The sequence below is a fragment of the Cupressus sempervirens genome, chromosome 3 (assembly GCF_028749045.1).
Source record: "Cupressus sempervirens isolate cs-2001-9-10 chromosome 3, ASM2874904v1, whole genome shotgun sequence".
In the NCBI taxonomy this organism is placed as follows: Eukaryota; Viridiplantae; Streptophyta; class Pinopsida; order Cupressales; family Cupressaceae; genus Cupressus; species Cupressus sempervirens.
In genome coordinates, this window is record NC_143120.1 from 906,926,886 (window position 1) to 906,948,698 (window position 21,813).

Here is a 21,813-nt window from a genome sequence, read left to right on the forward strand (position 1 = left end):
CATTCTGCAACTTTAAAGTGGTTATTTCAATGTCCTTGACATTCAACTCATGATGAGAATTCATCATTTGGCTTAGGGTTTCCAATTGCATGTTTGAGATCCTGGATAGCTCTATTGACTTTTCTTCCAATCTGTTTGCCAAAAAAAAAAAAAATCTTCTTCAATCATGGCCTTATCTTCTATAGCTTTCTTCTTTTGTTTACTCACCTCACACAACAATATAGCTTGTGATTCTTTCTCCAACTTGAGATTTCTGATCTCTTTAGCTTGTGATCTATTCTTTTCCATTAGATTTACAATTGTTTCATTAAATTCACTAGAGTTACCATCTACAAATAGCTTTGTAGTGTTAATCTCTTTGTATTGTGTGTCATTTTCTACCATACCAATCTCTTTCCTTCTCTTTAGGGAACTCTTCAAATCATCTCTAGCTTCATTCAGTTGATGTAGTATGAGATGTATCTCAATCTCCTAGTTCTCAATGATCTTTCCCAACTTGTAGACTTCCATTTTGAGATCTTTCCTCTAAGTTGCAAAGCTTCTTCTTCTAAGAAGTTAGCTTTGATACTAATTGATGGAATTACAAATGGGAACATACACTTCTAAGAGGGGGGTGAATCAGAAGTTCAAACTTTAACAACTAAAACTTTCAACATTTTATTAGATGTATATAATATCTTAACTATAAATAACATGTAAAGTAAATGCATCCAAACATGTAAACACACACAAAAACACTTCACACTTGATATGATTACCCAGAAACCCTCCAAATGAGAAGGTAAAATTGGGGTGGGTATGACACCCACAATTCTTCACTACTGCAGCAATAAAGTGTCACCAATTATAGTTACAAAGTGTTCGCCATGATACATGATCTGCCCTATGAAAGGCTTGCTTTGTTAAAGGCTTACAAGGACTATTAAGTCCCACCTTGTTAGAGGATTTTGACACCCTATTAGAAGTGTTCCTAGGTAAAGGACTTTTAGAACATCCACTCTGAATGTCACCCTGTTAAAGGATTTACAACAATATCCTAAACCCATTGCGAAAAAATATTCAGTTCATATGGAGGTTTATGATCATTAGGTCGATTAACTCTATCTACTAACACTCTAATATAACAATGTTTTTTATCTAGTCCTAAGTTGTCATATGTTTCTACAAATTTTTCTAGGTCAATATGGGTTGGGTTTTGTGCTTCATATCCTAGGTCCAATAGTCTACCAAATTCACTCTGTTTGATCAACAAAATTACCTCATGTATATTTTGATTGAAATTTACCCTTTTATTTTCATCATAGTTTTCAGCACAAACCATTACAAATTCTAGACAAGAGAATACTTGAGGGAACCCCAAGTGGGCAATTCCCCCAATCCACATTTCAAATTTATTTACAATGCACCCTATCATGTTGTTTGATTTAATATATTTTGACTCCTTTTGTGAATCATTCCACTTATCTTCAATTGCATATTTGATTTCCTTAATACTCCTTAAATAGATAACAAGATATCAAATATTGTGGAATTCATCAGTAAAACCTGGCATTTTAACCAGTTTGTGCATGTCAAAATATAGTTTCTCAGACCCTTGTATTTTTTGGGGGGGTTGCAATTCCATTGTCAATGTCAGTGCTACTCCTCTTATATGTTTTTTTCATTATTGAAAAACTTATAGAACTATACACAAACAAAAATTAAAATTTACTAACATGGTTAAAATTTAAACCCTAAATTGTATTTCTAATATTTAACTTTTCAAGTTGCCTAGCCACTAGAAAGTAAACAATTTAGGCTTACAATGCATGATAAATTAAAAATTAAACCCTAAGTTTTACATCTAATACTAGTTAATAAACTATCAACATAAAAAATGTGTTCAATATCTTACCCAAAAAGTTGAAACTCAAATTGATAACTATTTTATATGACATTGTGAGTTGTCTTGGAAGACTAGGTCTGCATTGCAAATTACAAATTGTGATTCATAACCCCTTTCTAATGCTCCAATATTTTTACTAAATCTTGGATTACTAGTTTGTGCAAAGATCCAAGATTGAAAAATGAAAACTAAACTTTACAATCTATAAGAATTTTCCTTAGGGAAAAATTCACCCAAGACCAAGGAACTCAAGCACAAGCACAATAGTAAACCAAAGAGAGTATGATCAGAATGATGATATGATATTCATTCAATGTGGATGTAAATACACTAGGAGTTTCTATATATAAAAGCCTCTAGAATGCTTCTATAATGCATAGGAATCAGCATCATGATAAGTCATACAACTAGGCACATGTCCACCAAATGTGGGTTATCCTCCATTAAGCATAGAAGTAAGTGTGATGATATGAGGATAAACCTACAAAGGTGTAGCATGAAAAATTATGTTGTAGACACCATGTGCTAAATTAGGAGTGTGAATAACTATGTTGTCTACATGAAAACTCAATCAATCATGCAAACTCTAGTGTTGTAGATACCATGTGTTGAATTAGAGTTGCTTACTCTAGTGTTGTCAACATGACAACTCATAAGAGTATGCAAACTCCTAAGTGTCTCATCTAAGAAATAATAAAATAATGCATAATAATAAAATAATGCATTGACCTAAGTAAACTTAGGTAAAGTTTAATAAGTAAATACTTATTTACACCAACACTCCCCTTAAGTTCAACTTAGGGGAATGCACTTAAGCTTAAGAAAGATAGGATGAAATGCATATGGGTCTTGGATACTAGGCCATGTTAGGCACCCATGTACATAATGAAATGCAATCTCTTATAAAGTGAAGAAAGAGTGAAAACCCCATGGGAAAAACCCTCCCCCAAAAAGAGAGATGAAAAGACAAGATGCATGGATGGATGGAGTAATCAAAACCCCTCCATTACAACATACATCAAGTACATACAATAGAGAAGTATGAGAAGGAAAAAACCTCATAAGAGGAAAAAGTCCACCCCATAAAAGAGAAGAAGAAGGAGACAAGATAGTCAGCCCCCCCCACAAATGTAGTGTGTCGATTAGTGAGAGCTGATCCAATGTAGAAGCTAATCCATGAGCATTGAATAATGTTCCTCCTTTTTCAAAGAAACAATGGAAGAGGAACAGGTGAGATGCTTCCACTATGTGTAGATAGAATCTCGATGATGAATGGTGTCTCAAAAACCTTCTCAACTATCCCTGTGTCAATACTGATAGTGGTTCCTTCCAATACTGTTGAGAAGAAGTGCATATCTAGCAAGGATGTATGTAGAACATGTCCCAAAGAAAAAAGTGTCTCCTCAAATGATAAAGTGACCTCCTACAACTGTTGCACATAAGGATCCACAATCACATCAACCTATGAAGACTGATCATGTAGAGAATGGACAAGAGGGTCAGAGTGAGCCCTCGCAACAACTAAAGGAGGATCTTCATCATCAAAGAGAATATGTACATCAATGATGTCTCCCAAATCTTCTATGGGTGACTCTATGAACAAACCTAAAATATCTGTCAAGAAGTCATCCACTAATGTTGGAGCTAGAAGACAAGGTGTACCTTGCTGTTCTGGACCTATCACTATGGCAATATGTGCATCTGGAATTTTTTAATGTTGTGACCTCTCCCTCTATCTGTCAATACGACCCCACATATTTGAATCTATTGAAGCACTATTGTTGGTATCACAATCAATTTCCATAATGCATGAAGTAGTCTTCTCAACAAAAAGAAGATGAATATCATCGATGATGTTTCCCACATCTTCAATGTGAGACTCCATGAATAGACCTATAATATCTGGAAGGAAGTCATCCCATGAAGCTGAAGTAGGAAGACATGGTATATCCTGTTGCACTAAATCAGAAGCATTTGTAGCTAGAACTAGATCAATAGTATCAATAGGAGAATTAGGAGGTGTGATCTCATCTGGAGTTGAAGGAACCAATACTAAAGTTGCTAAAGATAGAATGTCATCTAGAAAAGGAGGAATTGTGGGATCTCCATACTCTTTCCAAAGAGCCATCCACATATCATCCTAGTCAATGAGCTTTTTAATGGCATGCCAAGGATCAAAATTGATATTCAATATAATAATATCCAAGAGTCTATTAATAGGTGGTTGTCTTTTAGTGTCAGAGATTAGTTCATTGGAACATAAATAAGGAAATACTTCCTTATGTTCACTGCTTAGATGATCAATGACTAAAGCACTACATTTTTATAGTTCATTTTTGTTAATGGAGGTCTAATCCGAAACTGACATGTGAAACTAAACTCGTCCATGAGATCAATGAATGTAAGCACCCCCTCAAATGTAGAAATATTCAATCAATCCCCCCTAATGTATGATTTGGCACTTAGTGTGATAGCCACATGCCAATTTAGGGCCTATTTTTTAAAGTAATTTTTCTATCCACATAAGCCTATAATCTGATTGTAGATCTAGAAAGTAGACAAAAAAATATGAACTTTTAAAAAAATAGAACCTAATTATGTGTCTAAATGAGCCTGTACTAAGCATTTGAAGTGGCAAAAATTGGGATTTGCAAGTGTAGGACCAGAAAACGAGTTAAATGCATAACATACTATGAGAAAATCACAAAACTCAATCAACATATATTAGCACCCACTAGTCTACCATGAAAGCCAAACTAATAAAGAAAGCAATAGAAACCCCCTTTTTCATTTGTAGCTCCCATGTCCTTCTTTCTTCTCCAAAGTTGCCTATAGTGCACACAAGATTGAATCAAAAGCCTATGATATAGATAATGCCATGAGAATACTAGAAGTGTGATTTTAGTGTGAGAGCAAGAAGTGTAAATGCAAAGAAGTGGGGACTCAAAGACTCAAGAATTTGGATTTTCAAGACTTAAGCATTCAAGCTTGAAATGAGAGAAAGAGTGTCCATTTTATAATCAACACTCAAAGTGAGAGCATTGGATTTGTCACCCATAGATATGCGATGTGCCAAGAGATTCCTTTGAGAATCCATGACGCATATGAAAAAATATGCCAATTGTCAGATTCTATGACACATGAAAGTCAAACTTGGCTAAATGTGGAAGAGAATCTATGAGGCGTCATAAGACACCTCAACCCACTTAAAGCCAAGAATCTATGACAAATAAGCCAAATAGGGACATGCATAAGAGATAAGAATATTTGGTTATGACAAGTCTTAGCCAAGTGTCGAAGGAGAATCCACGAGGTGTCATATCCAAGTGTCATGATGATGCAATATTTTATGGAATATTCAAATTAAAAATCCTCTTATTCCACAAAATAAGAATAGGTAGAAAATGGAATTAATGATGGAAAATGGAACTTAGGAAATTGTATATTTCCATGGTTTGCAGATAATGAATCAATTAATTAATAAAATTAATTAATTGAGGAGGATAATTAGGAAGAATAATTAGAAAGAATAATAGGATTTAAATTATGGGTTATTTAATCCTATAGAAAAAATTAGTAAATGATTGGCCAAATTGATTAAATGAATGCGACCGTATCCTTTGATGAAAATGTGATGATGATGGATATTGAATAAGATGATGGAAAGTAGACCAAAGCCATGGTCAATTTGATTGATAGATTGAAATTGATAACATTCCAAGGACACATGACATGAATTGGTTGATATGTAACATTTAACCGACATTGTAAATGCTACAAAATTGAAATTGATTGAAAAGGTTTGATCATAATAACATCGACGGACATTGTCAATGTTATTAAAATGGTTGATGATGCCATGATTTGACATTGAAAGCCTCCACAACATCAAAGATTGAATGACATGAGTGATAGTTTGACCTAGCACTGAGAGCCAAGATAGTACTAAGGTCAGATTGATAAGATTGATAGGTTGATAGGTTTCTAAGGCACTGAAAGCCACAACAATACCTAGGAGTCAGACAAATGATGATTGATTCGAGATGTTTGATATGTTTTGGGTTGATTAGGACTAATTTCGAGTGATTCTGAGTTGATTTGGGGTGATTTCGAGTTGATATGAAATGGTTTCAAGTTGATTTGATACGATTCTGAGTTGACATGAAATTGATGTGAAAGGGGATACAAATGAAAAAATATGGTCAATCTAGCCAAAAGATTAGATATGGTTAAATGAGAAAATGGGACAAATTAGTATGAAGAAGTAATGAAACCGTAGATGTGAACCATTTTTGAGCGTCTACAGCAAGTTGCAAAAAAATTTAGGAATAGAGATCTCAAACCACCTATACCAATGTGTAGTTCACAAAATTCTACCCCAAAACAAAAAAAAAATTCTCGCAAAAAGAAGTCCTTATGAGGGAGATATCACTGTTTGAAAATCGTTTCTGTAATTATTTTTCCTGAATCACCACTATCACGCCTCCAAAAAACAAATGGCTCTAGATTTGGCCTCAGATGTCCGATTTGGATGAACCAAAAATTGATTTGGGGTTTTTTGACCTTCTAAATATGATACAAATATCTGATTAGCACCTACAAGCTCCAATATTTGCCTACAATAAATCTCTCCTACTAGCCTGATAGCCAAAAAAAAATTTGGAAAATAATGCAAATCCAAAAAAAATAGTAGAGATTCAAATGATAAAAATATAGCTCTGAAAATTAAATGTACAGATTTGAAATGATCCTACCAATTTCGTAACTTTTCTCTTTGGGTTGCCATTTTGCAAAAAATGTTGCCTCAATTTTGACTATGGCCTAGCATAGGTGAATTTATAGTCAATTTTCACCAAATTGACACTCTAGATGCAATGATGCAATCTGCTTTGGCTCTAGAAGCTCCCAATATATGTGGATCCTCCAAATCTAAATCAAGGTGTTGAAGCAAGAATGGTCTCAAACGGCTATGTGAAGAGAATCTCCCTAAGCTCTGATACCATGTAAGAATTTTCCTTAGGGAAAAATTCACCCAAAACCAAGGAACACAAGCACAAGTACAACAATAGGCCAAAGAGAGTATGATCAAAATGATGATATGATATTCATTCAATGGGGATGTAAGCACACTAGGAGTGCTTGTATATAAAGGCCTCTAGAATGCTTCTAGAACGCATAGGAATCAGCAACATGATAAGTCATACAACTAGGCACATGTCCACTAGGTGTGGGTTATCCTCCATTAAACATAGAAGTAAGTGTGATGATGTGAGGATAAGCCTACAAAGGTGTAACATGCAAAATTATGTTGTAGATACCATGTGCTAAACTAGGAGTGAGAATAACTATGTTGTCTACATGAAAACTCAGTTAATTATGCAAACTCTAGTGTTGTTGACACCATGTGCTGAATTAGAGTTACTTACTCTAGTGTTATCAACATGACAACTCATAAGAGTATGCAAACTCCTAAGTGTCTCATCTAAGAAATAATAAAATAATGCATTGACCTAAGTAAACTTAAGTAAAGTGTAATAAGTAAATACTTATTTACACCAACACAATTGATAAAAAAGAAAATTTTACAAATTGTAAAATTGACAGAGTCAAGAATGTGTTTGATATTAATTCTTACATACATTGTATAGTGGAAAGCTAGTATTATAATTATTTGGGAAACTGTAAATGTACAATGTTACAATATAAGTCAAGAATAACTCTAGTAATTATTGATAATTTCTAAAGAGTTGGTGACTACTTTCTCAAGACTTCTTTTCTAGGGAAATTTTGAAAAAAATATGAGGGTTGTTAATCTCAAATTGGTTTTGACAAGGAAGTGACAAAATACTTAGTCATTTTCTATCAATATTACAGTACACGTAGAGTGATCAGAGCAAGTCGAGCAATCAATGTGAGCTGAGTGATCAAAGAATGACAAGCATTAGTTGCCAGATAATACGTGTCGAGCAAATAGTATGTGTCGAGTCACTCATGCACCGAGCAGTCTATACATGTCAACTGATTCAAATGTTGAGTAAATAGTGTATATCAAGCCATTCATAAGCTGAGTTACAACATTAAGAATGTAGTGATGGTCAAGCATCAGAGCCTTCAGATGTTGAGTGAATAGTTTTTGACATAGTTATTTGTTATGGCACAAACTTCTATGTAAACTATTTCTGGACCAACATAACAATTGTTTTATGATTCTAGAAAATAAGTATGAAGGTATATTGTGAATCCCTATGCAGTACATGCAACCAATCAAGTTAAGGGATGAATTAAGCACTGATATGGATCAACCATAGCTATTGATTCTTACCTAACCCATTCTACCTATGTTTATTTAACAAGGAAAACCCTAAAGAGTTTGTGTGAATGTGAAGAGAGCACAAGGAGATGAATGCTAAATGCAGATAGAGCATATAGGGTGGCTATGGAGGTTATAACAGTGATTTAAATTGCAAAATCAATTAGAGAGAATAGAAGAAAGAAGAGTCAGGATAGATGAGACATATTTGATCCAAAGGATCGAGAATTTATCAACAAAGAGAAGATCTAACATCTAGCAATAGTGTTCTAATTGAAGCATTGTGGCGTTGACTCATTTTAATAGGTGATGCAAAGCGAATCTCCTAACTGAGTAGTCTTAACAGACATTTGTAAATCTCTTAACTAAGTGCTTACTTTATTGTAATTTTAAGTCCTTGAACAAGGCACACTTTTAATAGGGTGTTGAAATCCTTTAACAAGGTGAGACCTAATAGTCTTTGTGAGCCTTTAATAGGGCAGACCCCTCATAGGGTAGATCGTAGTTAATGGTCAAACTCATTGTAACCATAATTGGCTACACTTTACAGCTATAGTAGTGAAGATTTGTGGATGTCATCCCCACCCCAATTGTATCTTCTCGTTGGAGGGTTTCTAGGTAATAAATTTATTGTGTCATGTGTTATTTGTTTCATGCTATGGATGCAAATGTATGGTTAGCTATTTTAGTTTATATGCTAAATTATGACATGGATGTTTGGTGAATGTTATATGGTTAAATTTTTGAAGTTTTGATTCACCCCACCCCCTCTCAGAGTTGACTTCCCCATTTTCATTTCCAACAAGCCAAAATCAGCTTGAAATAAATCTTGAGTCATCAATCTTTGATGCTCCAATAGTGATAGGTGCATCGGTCATCACCTCTTTACATGTCATATCACTGCACCATGGTCCATGTCAATTCCAAGTGTATTCTTTCTCACCTGATACATGTATGGTATGTGTCTTCTCTATGCATTTTATTAGAAAGCAAGACTACTCTTGCCATAATTGGCCAAAAATATGACTAGGGCCTTTTGATCTTTGTTGATCAAACAATGTGTAAAGGACGTCAATGCCTCAATAGATGTTACATCAAGTATGTCACATGTCCTCTTCCTAGGGCATATATGGGAATACAATTCAACTATTGCTGAAATCAGCCCAAAATTCATTTGGAGTCATTGAACTAAGTCGATCGAATGGTGGTCGATATGTTTCTTTTTTTGTATAATGTAAATGATACCCTATCATCAAGTCACGTATATCAATCTGATATTTTCCATGGGTCCCCTATCCACGTCAAAATAAATAGTGAGTAGTCACTTGTGATACATGTATGCCATGTGTCTTCTCTCTGGGGTGATTTGGAAAACAAGTTGAGTGCAACCCAAATCGGCTTGAAATACATGTTGAGTCATTAATCCTTGCTTATCCAATGGTAGTCATGGAATCCCTTTTATTATATTGACACTTGCATTATCATATTAATTTATAATTATAATATTAATCATTATAATATTATAATAATAACAACATTGTATTAACACTTGGTAAAGATAAAAATTACTAATTAAAAATAAATTGAATAAAAAGGTTTTTTGTTTTATTTAAGAAACAATTTGACTTATTTGTGTTATGTTATTTTAAATTATTTAGTGACTAAATAAGAAGATATTAATAAAAAATTATATAGAAATAGAAATCTATGTATTTGTGCATTGAATTTCAAACTGAATCATTTACATTAACAAAATAATTATCTTATTTTATGCTTTAGATGATGATTAAAAAATAAAAAGTTGGTATGTTATAAACAAAGTGTTTGTAAGAAAATAGCGTAGTTTATAATATTTTAATATGTTGACCATTATGTTAGAGCTTAGAAAACTACTTCAATAAGTATACTATAATATAAGGCTATAATTAAGGACTTGATACAGTATAGTTCAATTATTCTAATATATATAGCATACTTAAAGTTTTAATAGAAATTTAAAATTCATTAAAATATGAATAATTGAGCATTCATAGCATTAAGTTTTTATATAGCATATTTATTAGTTATTAGAGACTAGAGTTGACATTTGTCTTCTTTCTGGTTGTAATTATAAAAATGGTTGAGCATTCCCTAGATTTGCTTGAAAATCATCTTTGATCGTTGATCTAAGTTGATCAAATAGTGCTATTATGAGCATAATGATTTCACACTTGATACATTTTTTCCATGTGTCTTCTTTTTGGGGCATTTGGAAAGGCTAGTGGGTTGTTGCCGAATTCGACCCAAAAAAACATTTGGAGTCATTTATCTTTGTTCATCCCACGATTGTGATATCACCTTTATAATATTACTAACATAGTTCTTAAATATATTTGAATATTTCTAGTTTTTAAAACTAAATAGTTTTTCAATGATAATTTAGATTTCATAGTAAAATAAGCCCATCCAATGGAGAATTAAATTTGATTGTAAAAGTAACTATCGATTTTGTTCCAGGCATTCTATTATTTTGTACTTCTAAGACCGAAACTGAACTAAGTGATTTATTAATTAAATTAATTTTTAAATGTTAAATCTCAATATAATAATTTTAATTCAATGTTATATGTTATATTATGTTTCTTAACAATTTGATGGAAATTTTTGAAAATGCCAAAACATTGCATAAGCAAGCACAATAAAATATAATTTTATGTGGAACTCTGAATTTTTTATTGATATTCCTTAAAAAATACAATATGAGGAAGATGTATGTACAATGATTGTAATTTGATTAAACAAAATAGAAAGTGAAACCAGACTACAGGGGAAAACCCTAGTACTACTAGATACTATTTATTGTAGATAGCACGAGACCCAACTAAGGTTGTGATTTCTTGTAGCCAATTTTCATGTGTGACTTCATCCAGATTATACCATTTTTAATAAAATCAAAGACAATTTGTGCCCATTTCTTTTGGTGCTTCAACTACCCAATAGTCAGGCCTAATAGAAATGGTTGTAGGGCCACATTCTGGCTAGGTTCTAGAAGCTTGTAGATTTCACCCCCCTAAGGGATCCCCACCCCTAATACTGCATGAGCAACAATGCCAATGTCATCACCTAGGTATTCTACTTTTAAAAAAATTCCTTAGGAGCAGCAAAATATTGATCCTTTCTTCTCTAAGGTCAAGCAGAGATGTTAGAAAATGGGATGTAATGTCTATGTTGACACGATATCTATTCTCATCCTCCAAAAACTCACACCTTAGAAACATTTTCATAATATGAATAATGAAATGCACAGTGGCAAAAACCTCATTATAAATTGACAAGAGGTGTTCATTAGGGATGTCACCTAAAAAGGCCTTTTGTTCCTCTTCCAATTTGCATGTCAGGAAAATTGGAGTGTCCATCTTGATTCACAATTTACAAACTAATTAAATATAGAACAATGACTACCAACTAGTGGAGAAATCTAGTCTACCACACCAAATAAACTAGACCAGAATTCAATGAGCACTACAAATATAGTAGACTATTGACTACAAAAAATGAGATGAGAAATGATGAAAGACGATGCTCAATTGCCTATAAATAAGTTGAATGTCTAACTAATGGTCTCTACAAATTTTTCCATCTGGCTTCTAGTTTAATTGTTTTAAATGATTAAATCTTTGCAAATCTTCAACATAAATGCAATTTTGTGTCCAAAATTTTATAATGTGTGTGAAACCAATGGAAGAGGGAATGCCACTAATAGTGACGAGACATCTATTTACTATCCATTACAAGTGGTACAAGGTGGAAGGAAACGAGTCACCATTTTGAGAATTGAACAAGATCAAGGCTTCATTCAAGACATTTGGCCCAAAATTAACCTTCAACCATTTATTTATTATCATCTGATGATAGTCTCTATATGGATGTAACTAGTTATACATGTATATTGGAGATATGACATGTTATTTTAAACATTTCACAAAAAACTATCACCTCACACATCATTTCTTTTCACATGTGGCATATGTAGCATGTATTATGTACTACTACTAACCAATAAGTACTTAGTAGAAAATGAAATTATGATTCACACAATTTTGGAAAGTAATAATTATATACATCATCTGATTACTGTAAAATAACTAGAGCCCAAAATAAAACACCATGCCACTAAAATATAAAAGATCAACAAAAAGGGGTTTACTTTGCATTATATTCTATGTACCTACTTTACATTTCATCTTCATATATATGTGGCATACCAAAATTGGTTGTGGCTTCCCTCAAAAGTTAAGCAACAAGCTTCGAATCATTACATTTCAAATTCATAGACTTTTTAATAATATGTTTTACAAAAGAACCCCTAACTAAGTCAAAAATTATTCGTGTAACACTTCTTTTATCCTTCAAAACATCCCAAAACCTTTAAAGTTCTAGTTTTGTTGTTCTATTGTATTTGTAATTTGTTCTTTGAAATTAGCAGGTTGAGACCCATTTCAACAAGCATTTCTCAGAGGTTTTCTTTTTGATCTCTTTGATGGCATCCCTAGGATTAGCAGAGAGAACCCGTGAAGCTGCAATAAGCTCAGTAGTAACATCACTTTGTTCCTCATCCACCTCCATAGTCAAATATGGGTTGAAAGTAGAGCTTGGATTTTCATTTGGTGATCCCTCTTCCATAGGTACTCCCATTTTTGGAAACCAACTCTATTTTTCAACCATATTCCACTTTGCCATAAATGCAATAGGATATTCCACATACATGTCATCCTATAGAAACCTCACTTTCTTATCACTCTTTGATTTAATATTGAGTGTAATATTTTGATAATCTGACAAATGATTTAAAAAACATACAATTATTTTCTAGTTGTTAATTCATTGAGTGATCACGTCACTTTCTAGCACACTTACCAATTCATTATATACGCTTTTTTTCACTAGATGGGAAAAATCACCTAGTCAAATATATATTTCTTCCAATAAACGGGAAAAATCACCTGATAAAAAAAAAAATTTCCCAATAAACAAGGAAAATTGTCTTATACAATTTTGTTTTTTCTATCAAAAGAGACAAAATTGCCTTAATTTTATGAAATTTTGTAATCGTCGAAGAAAAATCACATCTAAAATTAAACTTTTCCTAACATCAATTTTTTTTTTGCCACTAGAAATTATTCCCCCCCTTCCCAATCTAATGTTGGATTCACCACAAATTTATATTTTTTTCAAGGAGGGAGTTTCTTAAAGTCATCCCTGGATCTGATGATGGAGATTGATGAAGGATAAGGATGGAGACAAATTTATATGAAAATTATATTTTCTAGGTGTCTAGATATATTGTATGAAGTTTGAATATGGAAGTATTTGGTATGAACCTAAGATCGGTGATTATAATTTAGCAACAAAAGGTAGAATAATATGGAATCAAGGAGAAATATATTTAAGGAGTTGTCTGAGATAGTGTTAGGTCACTAGTTCAGATTTGATTATACCGAAGTTGTTGATCAAATTCAAGAGAAGAGATCAACCTACAAAGTTGTTGAAGCAAAAAAGAAGATAGTTGAGCCAAGCAAGTCGAGTAGAGGAAGGAGAAAGAGAAGGATTAAATTAGACAATCAAAAGTACAGAGTGAAAAGAGATCAGAGGGAGAGACCAAACCGACATAAGAGCAAGAACACATATCTAAACAAGAAAAGGTGGTTGCTATTCTTAATAGATAATTGCTAGTGTTAATTTTAAACTATTGTATAAAAAATCTTAGAAGAACTGACTAGACTATCAAGTATGTGAAATCCTATATGGTAACATTGATTAGTGGTGTTTGTAAGTCCTTTAAATTAGGCCACTCCTTAGTTAGGAACAATGAGTGATAAGGTCGAGATGATATTTTTATAAATTCCTCTAACAAGCTCACATTAACAATGTGTATTTAACTTTTAACAAGGTTAGCTCCTAGCAGAGCTCACTTCTTAAGAGTGAAATTTTTTGGGTTGCCTGTCACAGGTGATTTTTCCCTTCACAGGGTTTCTATGTTATAATCATGGTGTAAAATTTGTGAATGATATTTGTGTTGTAAGTTGTTTTACATGTTTTATAGTTTAGTGCAACTCAGTAATAACTAAGTAATCATTAGATAATAAGTAAAAAGTTTACTTATATTGGGTAATGCAAATTAGTAATGAGTTAATAGTTTAGAATAAATAGATTGATATAGTTAATCAACTATATCACTAGGTGTTTATTACTGATGTTTATGAAGTTTTGTTGGTAATAAAATAATTTGAAGTGACTATATGATACTAGACATAACTAATTCACTCCCCCCCTATTGATCGAACATCTATGTCACATGACACATTTGCATTGGCTAAATAAAAGTCCCTACCTTATCCTTCTCTTCACCTTCTTACTTTGATACTCTTTTTTTTTTTGAATCTATGACTATGTGACCTATTTTGACTTTAGACACATGTGTACTGTAGAGATATTTGTACAACACAAAATAATCCTATGAACTTACTATAAAAGTGATATTTAGAGCTCATTACACCAATTTTGGTAGTGTAACACCTCTAGTTGTAAGCCTTTGACATCAAGATTATTACAGGATTTATTTATCCTTTGAATTTACTCAATTTTTGGATCTCTTGGTCATTGTAGAAGTCTCTAGGCTCTTATCACAACCTATTTCTTCTCGCTACTATTTTTCTTCGCACATTGTCCATCAACTCACCATAATCACTATTGTTGAGTTATGTCTCTTTGAATCATCTATACTTTTCCTATTTCCAATGATCTTTGAATTCTTTACATTGAAGGGGATTTCTTTCCACTTTTCTTGCAATATTATTTTTAATATTTACTACAACATATCAATAGTATTGTAATGCCCTGCTCAGGAACCCAAAAGAAATAAACCTAATATGTTACAAAGTTTACTAAACTATTTTTTCTAAAGTTTATACAACATCAAAGTAACAATGTAGAAGCAATATACACAAACACAACAGTTACGCATGCAATTATTATATAGATTTAATTCCTCAAGGGTTACTTGACATTGAGTCACATTTAAGATTTTTTTTATTAATTGTTTAAGTCTTAAGTACAATATCTGAATCATAAAAATATAATATCTTAATCTCATAAGAAAATGCATGAATACAATTGATATAATGGAATACATCTAATGAATAACATCTTCTGCACATGTCATGGGGTATGCAAGAATAGATACAATTACATCAGAATACAAGACATATGATAACATGTAATTACATCAATTGAATAGAAGTCTCCAGGATAGAGATAAGAATAACAAAAGTACAATTGCATCATCAAACTTCCAACATCTATAGATCTAAGGGGGACCCAAATGGTAAGAAGTCACTACCTCCCGACCACATGGTTACCTAGTCAAGCTTCCACTCCCACTGTGCAAGGAAGATAATGAATGATCCACATACAAAAAATCAAACCATTAAACATCCTGAGGAAAGGAATCCTAATAGCCAAATCTACCTCAAGGGTAACACAAACTACTCAAGAAGAAAAGATAACCAAAGATGAAAGAACACTCATCCAAAACCAACACCACATACTAAGTTAACATACATATACCAAGTATATATCAAGTACCAAAATCATGAGATAAACTCCACAAAAGATATCTACCTCAAGTCAAAAGTACAATTACTGTGAATCACCAATCACATCAATGAAAGTAAAATAAATCCAATCACCATCAATGAAAGTAAACACCAACAATAATTGCACCACTAGAGGAAAATACGAAAAAAAAAATGGAGACTCAAACTACATACTATGGAGTGTCATCACATGAGCCAATTCTAAGGTTACCCTGGCAGTCTCTCAGGACCCTGATCTTTTAGTGACTCTATGCAAAACCATAATAGCCCATCATGAAGATGAGGAGACTAGTCATACCTCTCAAGATATCATCTCTTTCTCATTCTTAGTATATACAAGCACTCAAGGCATGGACAAAGAAAAATCTTTAACTTGTCTTTTTAATTTATCTCAAGGCATGGGGAAGGAAAGTATTTTAATTACTATGTTATCATTTGTTACACAACTTACAATGATTTACCCTAACAACCACTTTCGGTCCCAGCCTCCATTGCAAGGCACTCCCATAGACATGCACCTAGACTACCTTCCTAAAACTCACATAAATGATAGTTGTGTCCCATATCACAACACGCATAATGATAAATTTTGGTTCCTTAATAGGCAACCCAAAATAAGTTGGTTCTCAAAACCCAATTCATCATATATGCTCACCAAAAAAAAGAAACTCATAAACATAAGCCTCAATTTTGAATCATAAAGTACATCCTGACATCTAATCAAATAAACATCATAAAAGAAATCTTAAAAGACATGCCTCTGGTGCACATCCTAGTTTAGCTAGCTAAATAGTTCACATAGAATTCATCACAAAATAAAACATCACATTAAAATTTCCAAAACCTGTCACAAAACAAATACCACAAAACCTCAAATAAACACACATAAAAAAAATAAGGTTTCATCGAATGATTTGGATTAGATTGTTTTCAAAAGTTTTTTTGATTATATAATATATAAGTGTAGATAAATTTAATATTTTAATTATTTAATAAGTTTAAAATTAATTATTATTTTTAAATCAATAATATTTAACAATAAAGATAAAACATTTTCAAAGTTCATAAGAGTGAGTTTTTATGCATTTCCTCTATGTAAATCAGTTGGTAATTTAAATGTTATACTCTCATATGAAGAGATATGGATCTACAACCTATATCGATGGAAAGGTAATTTAATTTCACATATCTTTGATTATTACTAGTCCTAGAGAAAATTTCATCTGAATGATGTAAAATGTGAATCTTCCTAGCAGCACTAATAAGATTTGAAGGTTACCAGTTTAGAAGAAAGAGCATAACTTTTGTTTGAACAATTGGATCTTCATGAAAATTAAGAAAAATATTCATAATAGACTTATTTACAATCAAAAATAAGATATTTTCCTAACTATATATTTTGAAAAAGTTGTAAGTGATTGTTCGTGTGTCTCTAGTTGAAAATTCAAGCTCAAATAAACCTAGTTTTAGCATGATAGTCAATATTTGGCCAAGTCTATACAAAACAATCATATATAATTTTTATATATGTTAAATAAAATCCAAATGGGTGTCTAAAAGTATCTTTATATTTTTCAATAAAATATATTAAATAAAACTTATAGAAAAATCACATGTTTCAAACCCTCAAATTGACACACAAGTAATTGCAAATAAAATTATTCATAATTAGAAAAACATGGAGAAGACAATCTTTCCAACAGAAATTGCAAAGAGATTTTAAAGCCCCTACCTTCAAACCTTCAAACACCAAGTTGATTTGTTAAGAAGAAGAAGAAAACCCAATAGTAGACTTTACTCCCAAGGTTTAAAAAAAACTTTTACTTCAAAATCTGAATGCATAACCTGTAACTTGTCTTCTAAAATCTTTGTTCTGAATTATTTTATTGTTCTCCAAAAATTTTCCTTTTCAAAATAATTAGAATAAGCTCTTAACAAAGAAAAATAAAAACATAAAACTAATAAAACTAAAGTTTCTAAAATAAGTAAACTTATAAAAGAAGGTAACTCAAATAAAATAATAGTTTTTCTATGTTTTATTATATTTTTTAAAATAAATAAAATTACTTTATTTATTTTTAAGAAAATAAATACATAATTTCTACATTTTTCCCTTTTAATATTAGATAAATAAATATTCTTTATTTATTACTTTTTTTTCACAAAATAGATTTATCTTTTTATAATAAAATAAATAAATATCCTTTCTTTTTAAATTAAATATCTTATTTCTCACTCAAAAATATTATTTTAATTTTATTAATTAATGTGTAATTAAATTGCATATAATTATTTTAATCATTAATAAAAATTAAAGTCCACTAATTATGTGCAACTCTAATTTTATTATCATTGATTAAATATTCATGATAAATCAATATTTAGTCTTTAATATTTCAATTTATCATTTTTTCCAACTTTCATATTTAGACTTTTTTAAATCAATTATTTTAAATTTAAAAAAAATATTCAATTAATTAAATATCTTGATATTATAATTCTTCACTTTATTTAAATAATATTTAATAATCCTAATATTATGTGATTAATCTAAATATCATAATTAAACCTTTTACCAAATAAATAACATAGCTAAATCCACATAAGCAAAACCATTCAAAACTCAAACTCAAACAACACATGTGGGTTTAAACAGGGGTAGAGAGTCAATTATGAGTCCCCCTTGCAAGACAAGTATTTAGGCTATGGCTAGGATTGAACCTGATCATTATCTTCCCATTCTTACCATTGAGTTATTGCAATTGAGTTATTGTGATAGGACATGCTCATCTTGATAAACTCGCAAGTTTAAACAGGGGTAGAGAGTCAATTACAAGTCCCCCTTGCAGGACAAGTATTTAGGCTATGGCTAGGATTGAACATGATCATTATCTTCCCATTCTTACCATTGAGTTATTGTTATAGGACATGCTCATTTGGAAATTCAAGGAAATCAATTCCTGGTACCTACAACTTGCTTAAAAGACGAGTATGTACATGTGCATATATATAACTAAACTAGACAGGCAATGGCAAGGAGTGGTACAACATGTAGATCCCGAATAGCATATGACTACGACTCCCTCCCTTCACCACATCAAACACATTAGATAAAAAAGTAAAATAGACACGCACACGCAAGTATGGGGTAAGTACCATCATGAATCATGAGTACAGTCATCAAATTCTCATATCTAACAATGCATTACTATGAATGTAAAACAATCATCATTAAAGACATATCATTTGACATCAATATGGAAGCGATCACATTTACTAACTAAGAATCATTAAAGCAACATTAACACATAAGTAATCATAATCATTAGACAACACGTAAAATATAATCAACTATGTAATCATAAATGATATTTTGAAGTCATGAAATAACATCATACCATATATCTTTGAAACTAACACATGTATAAAATAGGACTAAGAGAGCTCAAAATATATAATATAAAGCAAACTATGGATGGGCATTACAAGTATTAATTCCTTTATTATCTTTCTATGATCATTTTATTGGATACCTATCTATATCGGTTGTCAGTGGAGGTGGAAACACTAAAAATGAGGTTCTACCTATGTCAAACCTCTAAACCATGGCCTCAATATTTTTCCTTGTTTTCTTTGTGTTCATATTTTGAGGGGATAATTTTTGGTCTCAGCTTGGTTTTGACATTTGAGTGTCAACACACTTGACCACTTTTCATATAGAAGCCGAGTACACTATGTATGTTGAGCCATAGTATGTACCGAGCCAGAATTCCAACAAGTGCTGAGTGACTTCAAGTGCCGAGCATTATACAGGTGCCGAGTGATATATAGGCGTCGAGTCATAGTTGATGTAGAGCATATTAGAATGCTTCATGTGCTAAGTGAGCTAGAACTATGCATGTACCGAGCAAGACAGAATGTAATAGGTGTCGAGCAAACCAAGATCAAACATGTGTCGAGCACCAGTAATCTAGTATGTGTCGAGCAACACAAAAATCAGCATATGAGTTTGTGCCTTCACAAACTCAGATGTAAACCATTTTTTTTGAGCTGACATAGAAGGATCTCAAAGGATAATCAGGATAAGAACAAATCTTTTATATTTCCTATGCAATCAGCATGCAGCCAATAAGAAAAATGGAGAATGCATGCAACCAATGACAAAAGTGCAATGAATGAGTAGGAATTAAAAGATTCAATATGGATCATAGATCCATACCTAACCCTAAGTCTTCGTAATCTTTAAAAGGAGGACAAAAACCCCATTTGCATGTGTGGATGAGAGTAGAGTATGGGTAAACTATAGCAAAATTCAGTGGGAAGTGTGAAAGACTTAGAGGAACAGAGAAACAATTGCATATCCAATTGATCATAATAGAGTAAGGGCTACGAACAAATATTAGATCAAGCAAGGATCACATCAAAATGAGCAGATCAAGTGCCTAAAATTAGAAATTGAAGATTGTAAGCAATGAGGTCAAAGATTTCTAATACTCTCTAGCAATTGTATTAGATAGTAAAAATCCTATGATGATAGGTTAGCTTAATAACTATTTTGTAGATCCTTTGAAGAGGTGATTAAATCCTTTAACAGGGTGACACTTCATGTAAAGTGTTTTAAATCCTTTAATCAGGTCACTATTGACATAGTGTAAAGCCTTTAACAGGGAAAACCATTAGAAGTGGTCAAACAATTATTGCTACAGTGATTTTGAGGGGTCGGGGGGTTGAATCAAAAGCAATTCATTTTATCCTTTTATCCTTTAAAACACTTAGCTAAAAATAAACACTTAGCCCCTCAAAAGTATTCTTCCCATTTGAATATTCCAACAATTGGTATCAAAGCAAGGTTCTCACAAGGAGAAGCCTAACAATTTAGAGAAAAGTTCTGAAGATGGAAGTCTTCAAACTTGGGAAGATTATAGAGAATCAGGTAATTGATGTGCAAATCGCCCTACGCAACTTGGAGCAAGCCAGAGAAGAATTGAAAAAATCCTTGAAGAAAAGGAAAGATATAGCCATAGCTGAAAATGACATACACTACAAGGAGATTGATACCACAAAAGTGTTTACCAATGGAGATTCCAAAGAGTTTGATGTAGCAATAACAGAATTGATGGAGAAGAACAAAGCTCAAGAAGAAAAAATTAGAATACTCAAGCTTGAACAAGAATCACAAGCCATAATGCTTTTTGAAGTAACTCAATAGAAGAAGAAAGCCATTGAAGACAAGGCTATGATAGAAGATGACAAGAGAAATCTTACCAATAGACTAGAGGAAACGACAATTGAGTTCAAAAGAATCTCAAACATGCAACTTGACATCTTAAGCCAGATGATGAATACACATCATGAGCTAAATATGAAAGACATTGAGATCTCTACACTAAAGATATAGAATGAACAACTAAAAAATAATTTGAGAAGAGAGAAGGAAGTTGCAAAAAACTTTAACAAACCTAATGAGGCTATCAAGTACTTTGAGTAGCTACTAAAATCACCAAGGGCTAGTAATGATACTTCAAGACTTGGTTACACCAACACTGAACAAAGAGAATCATCAAAGACTGTAGAAGAAAGGAGTAATAAAGGTAAGAACACTAAACCTACTTGTCATTTTTGTGGTAAAAAAGTACACATTGCTAATGTATGTAGGAGTAAGAAGAAAAATCAGCATGATAAGCCTAAGAATGCAAGCTACTATCACAATTGCAAAAAAAAAGGACATCAAGCACAAGAATGCAAGACTAGGACTATCAGAACACCAAGGTTTGAGGGTCACTACTATAATTGCAAAAAGTATGGACATAGAGCTTTTGAGTGCAGATCAAAGCCTATGTGGACAACTAATCAGCCTACAAATGGAAATAACCATGTTCATCACTACAATTGGGACTATAACACTAGGTATAGCTATAATTATTGTCAGGAATATGGACACATTCCTGAAAACTACATAAAGGACACATTTCAAAGGAAACTAC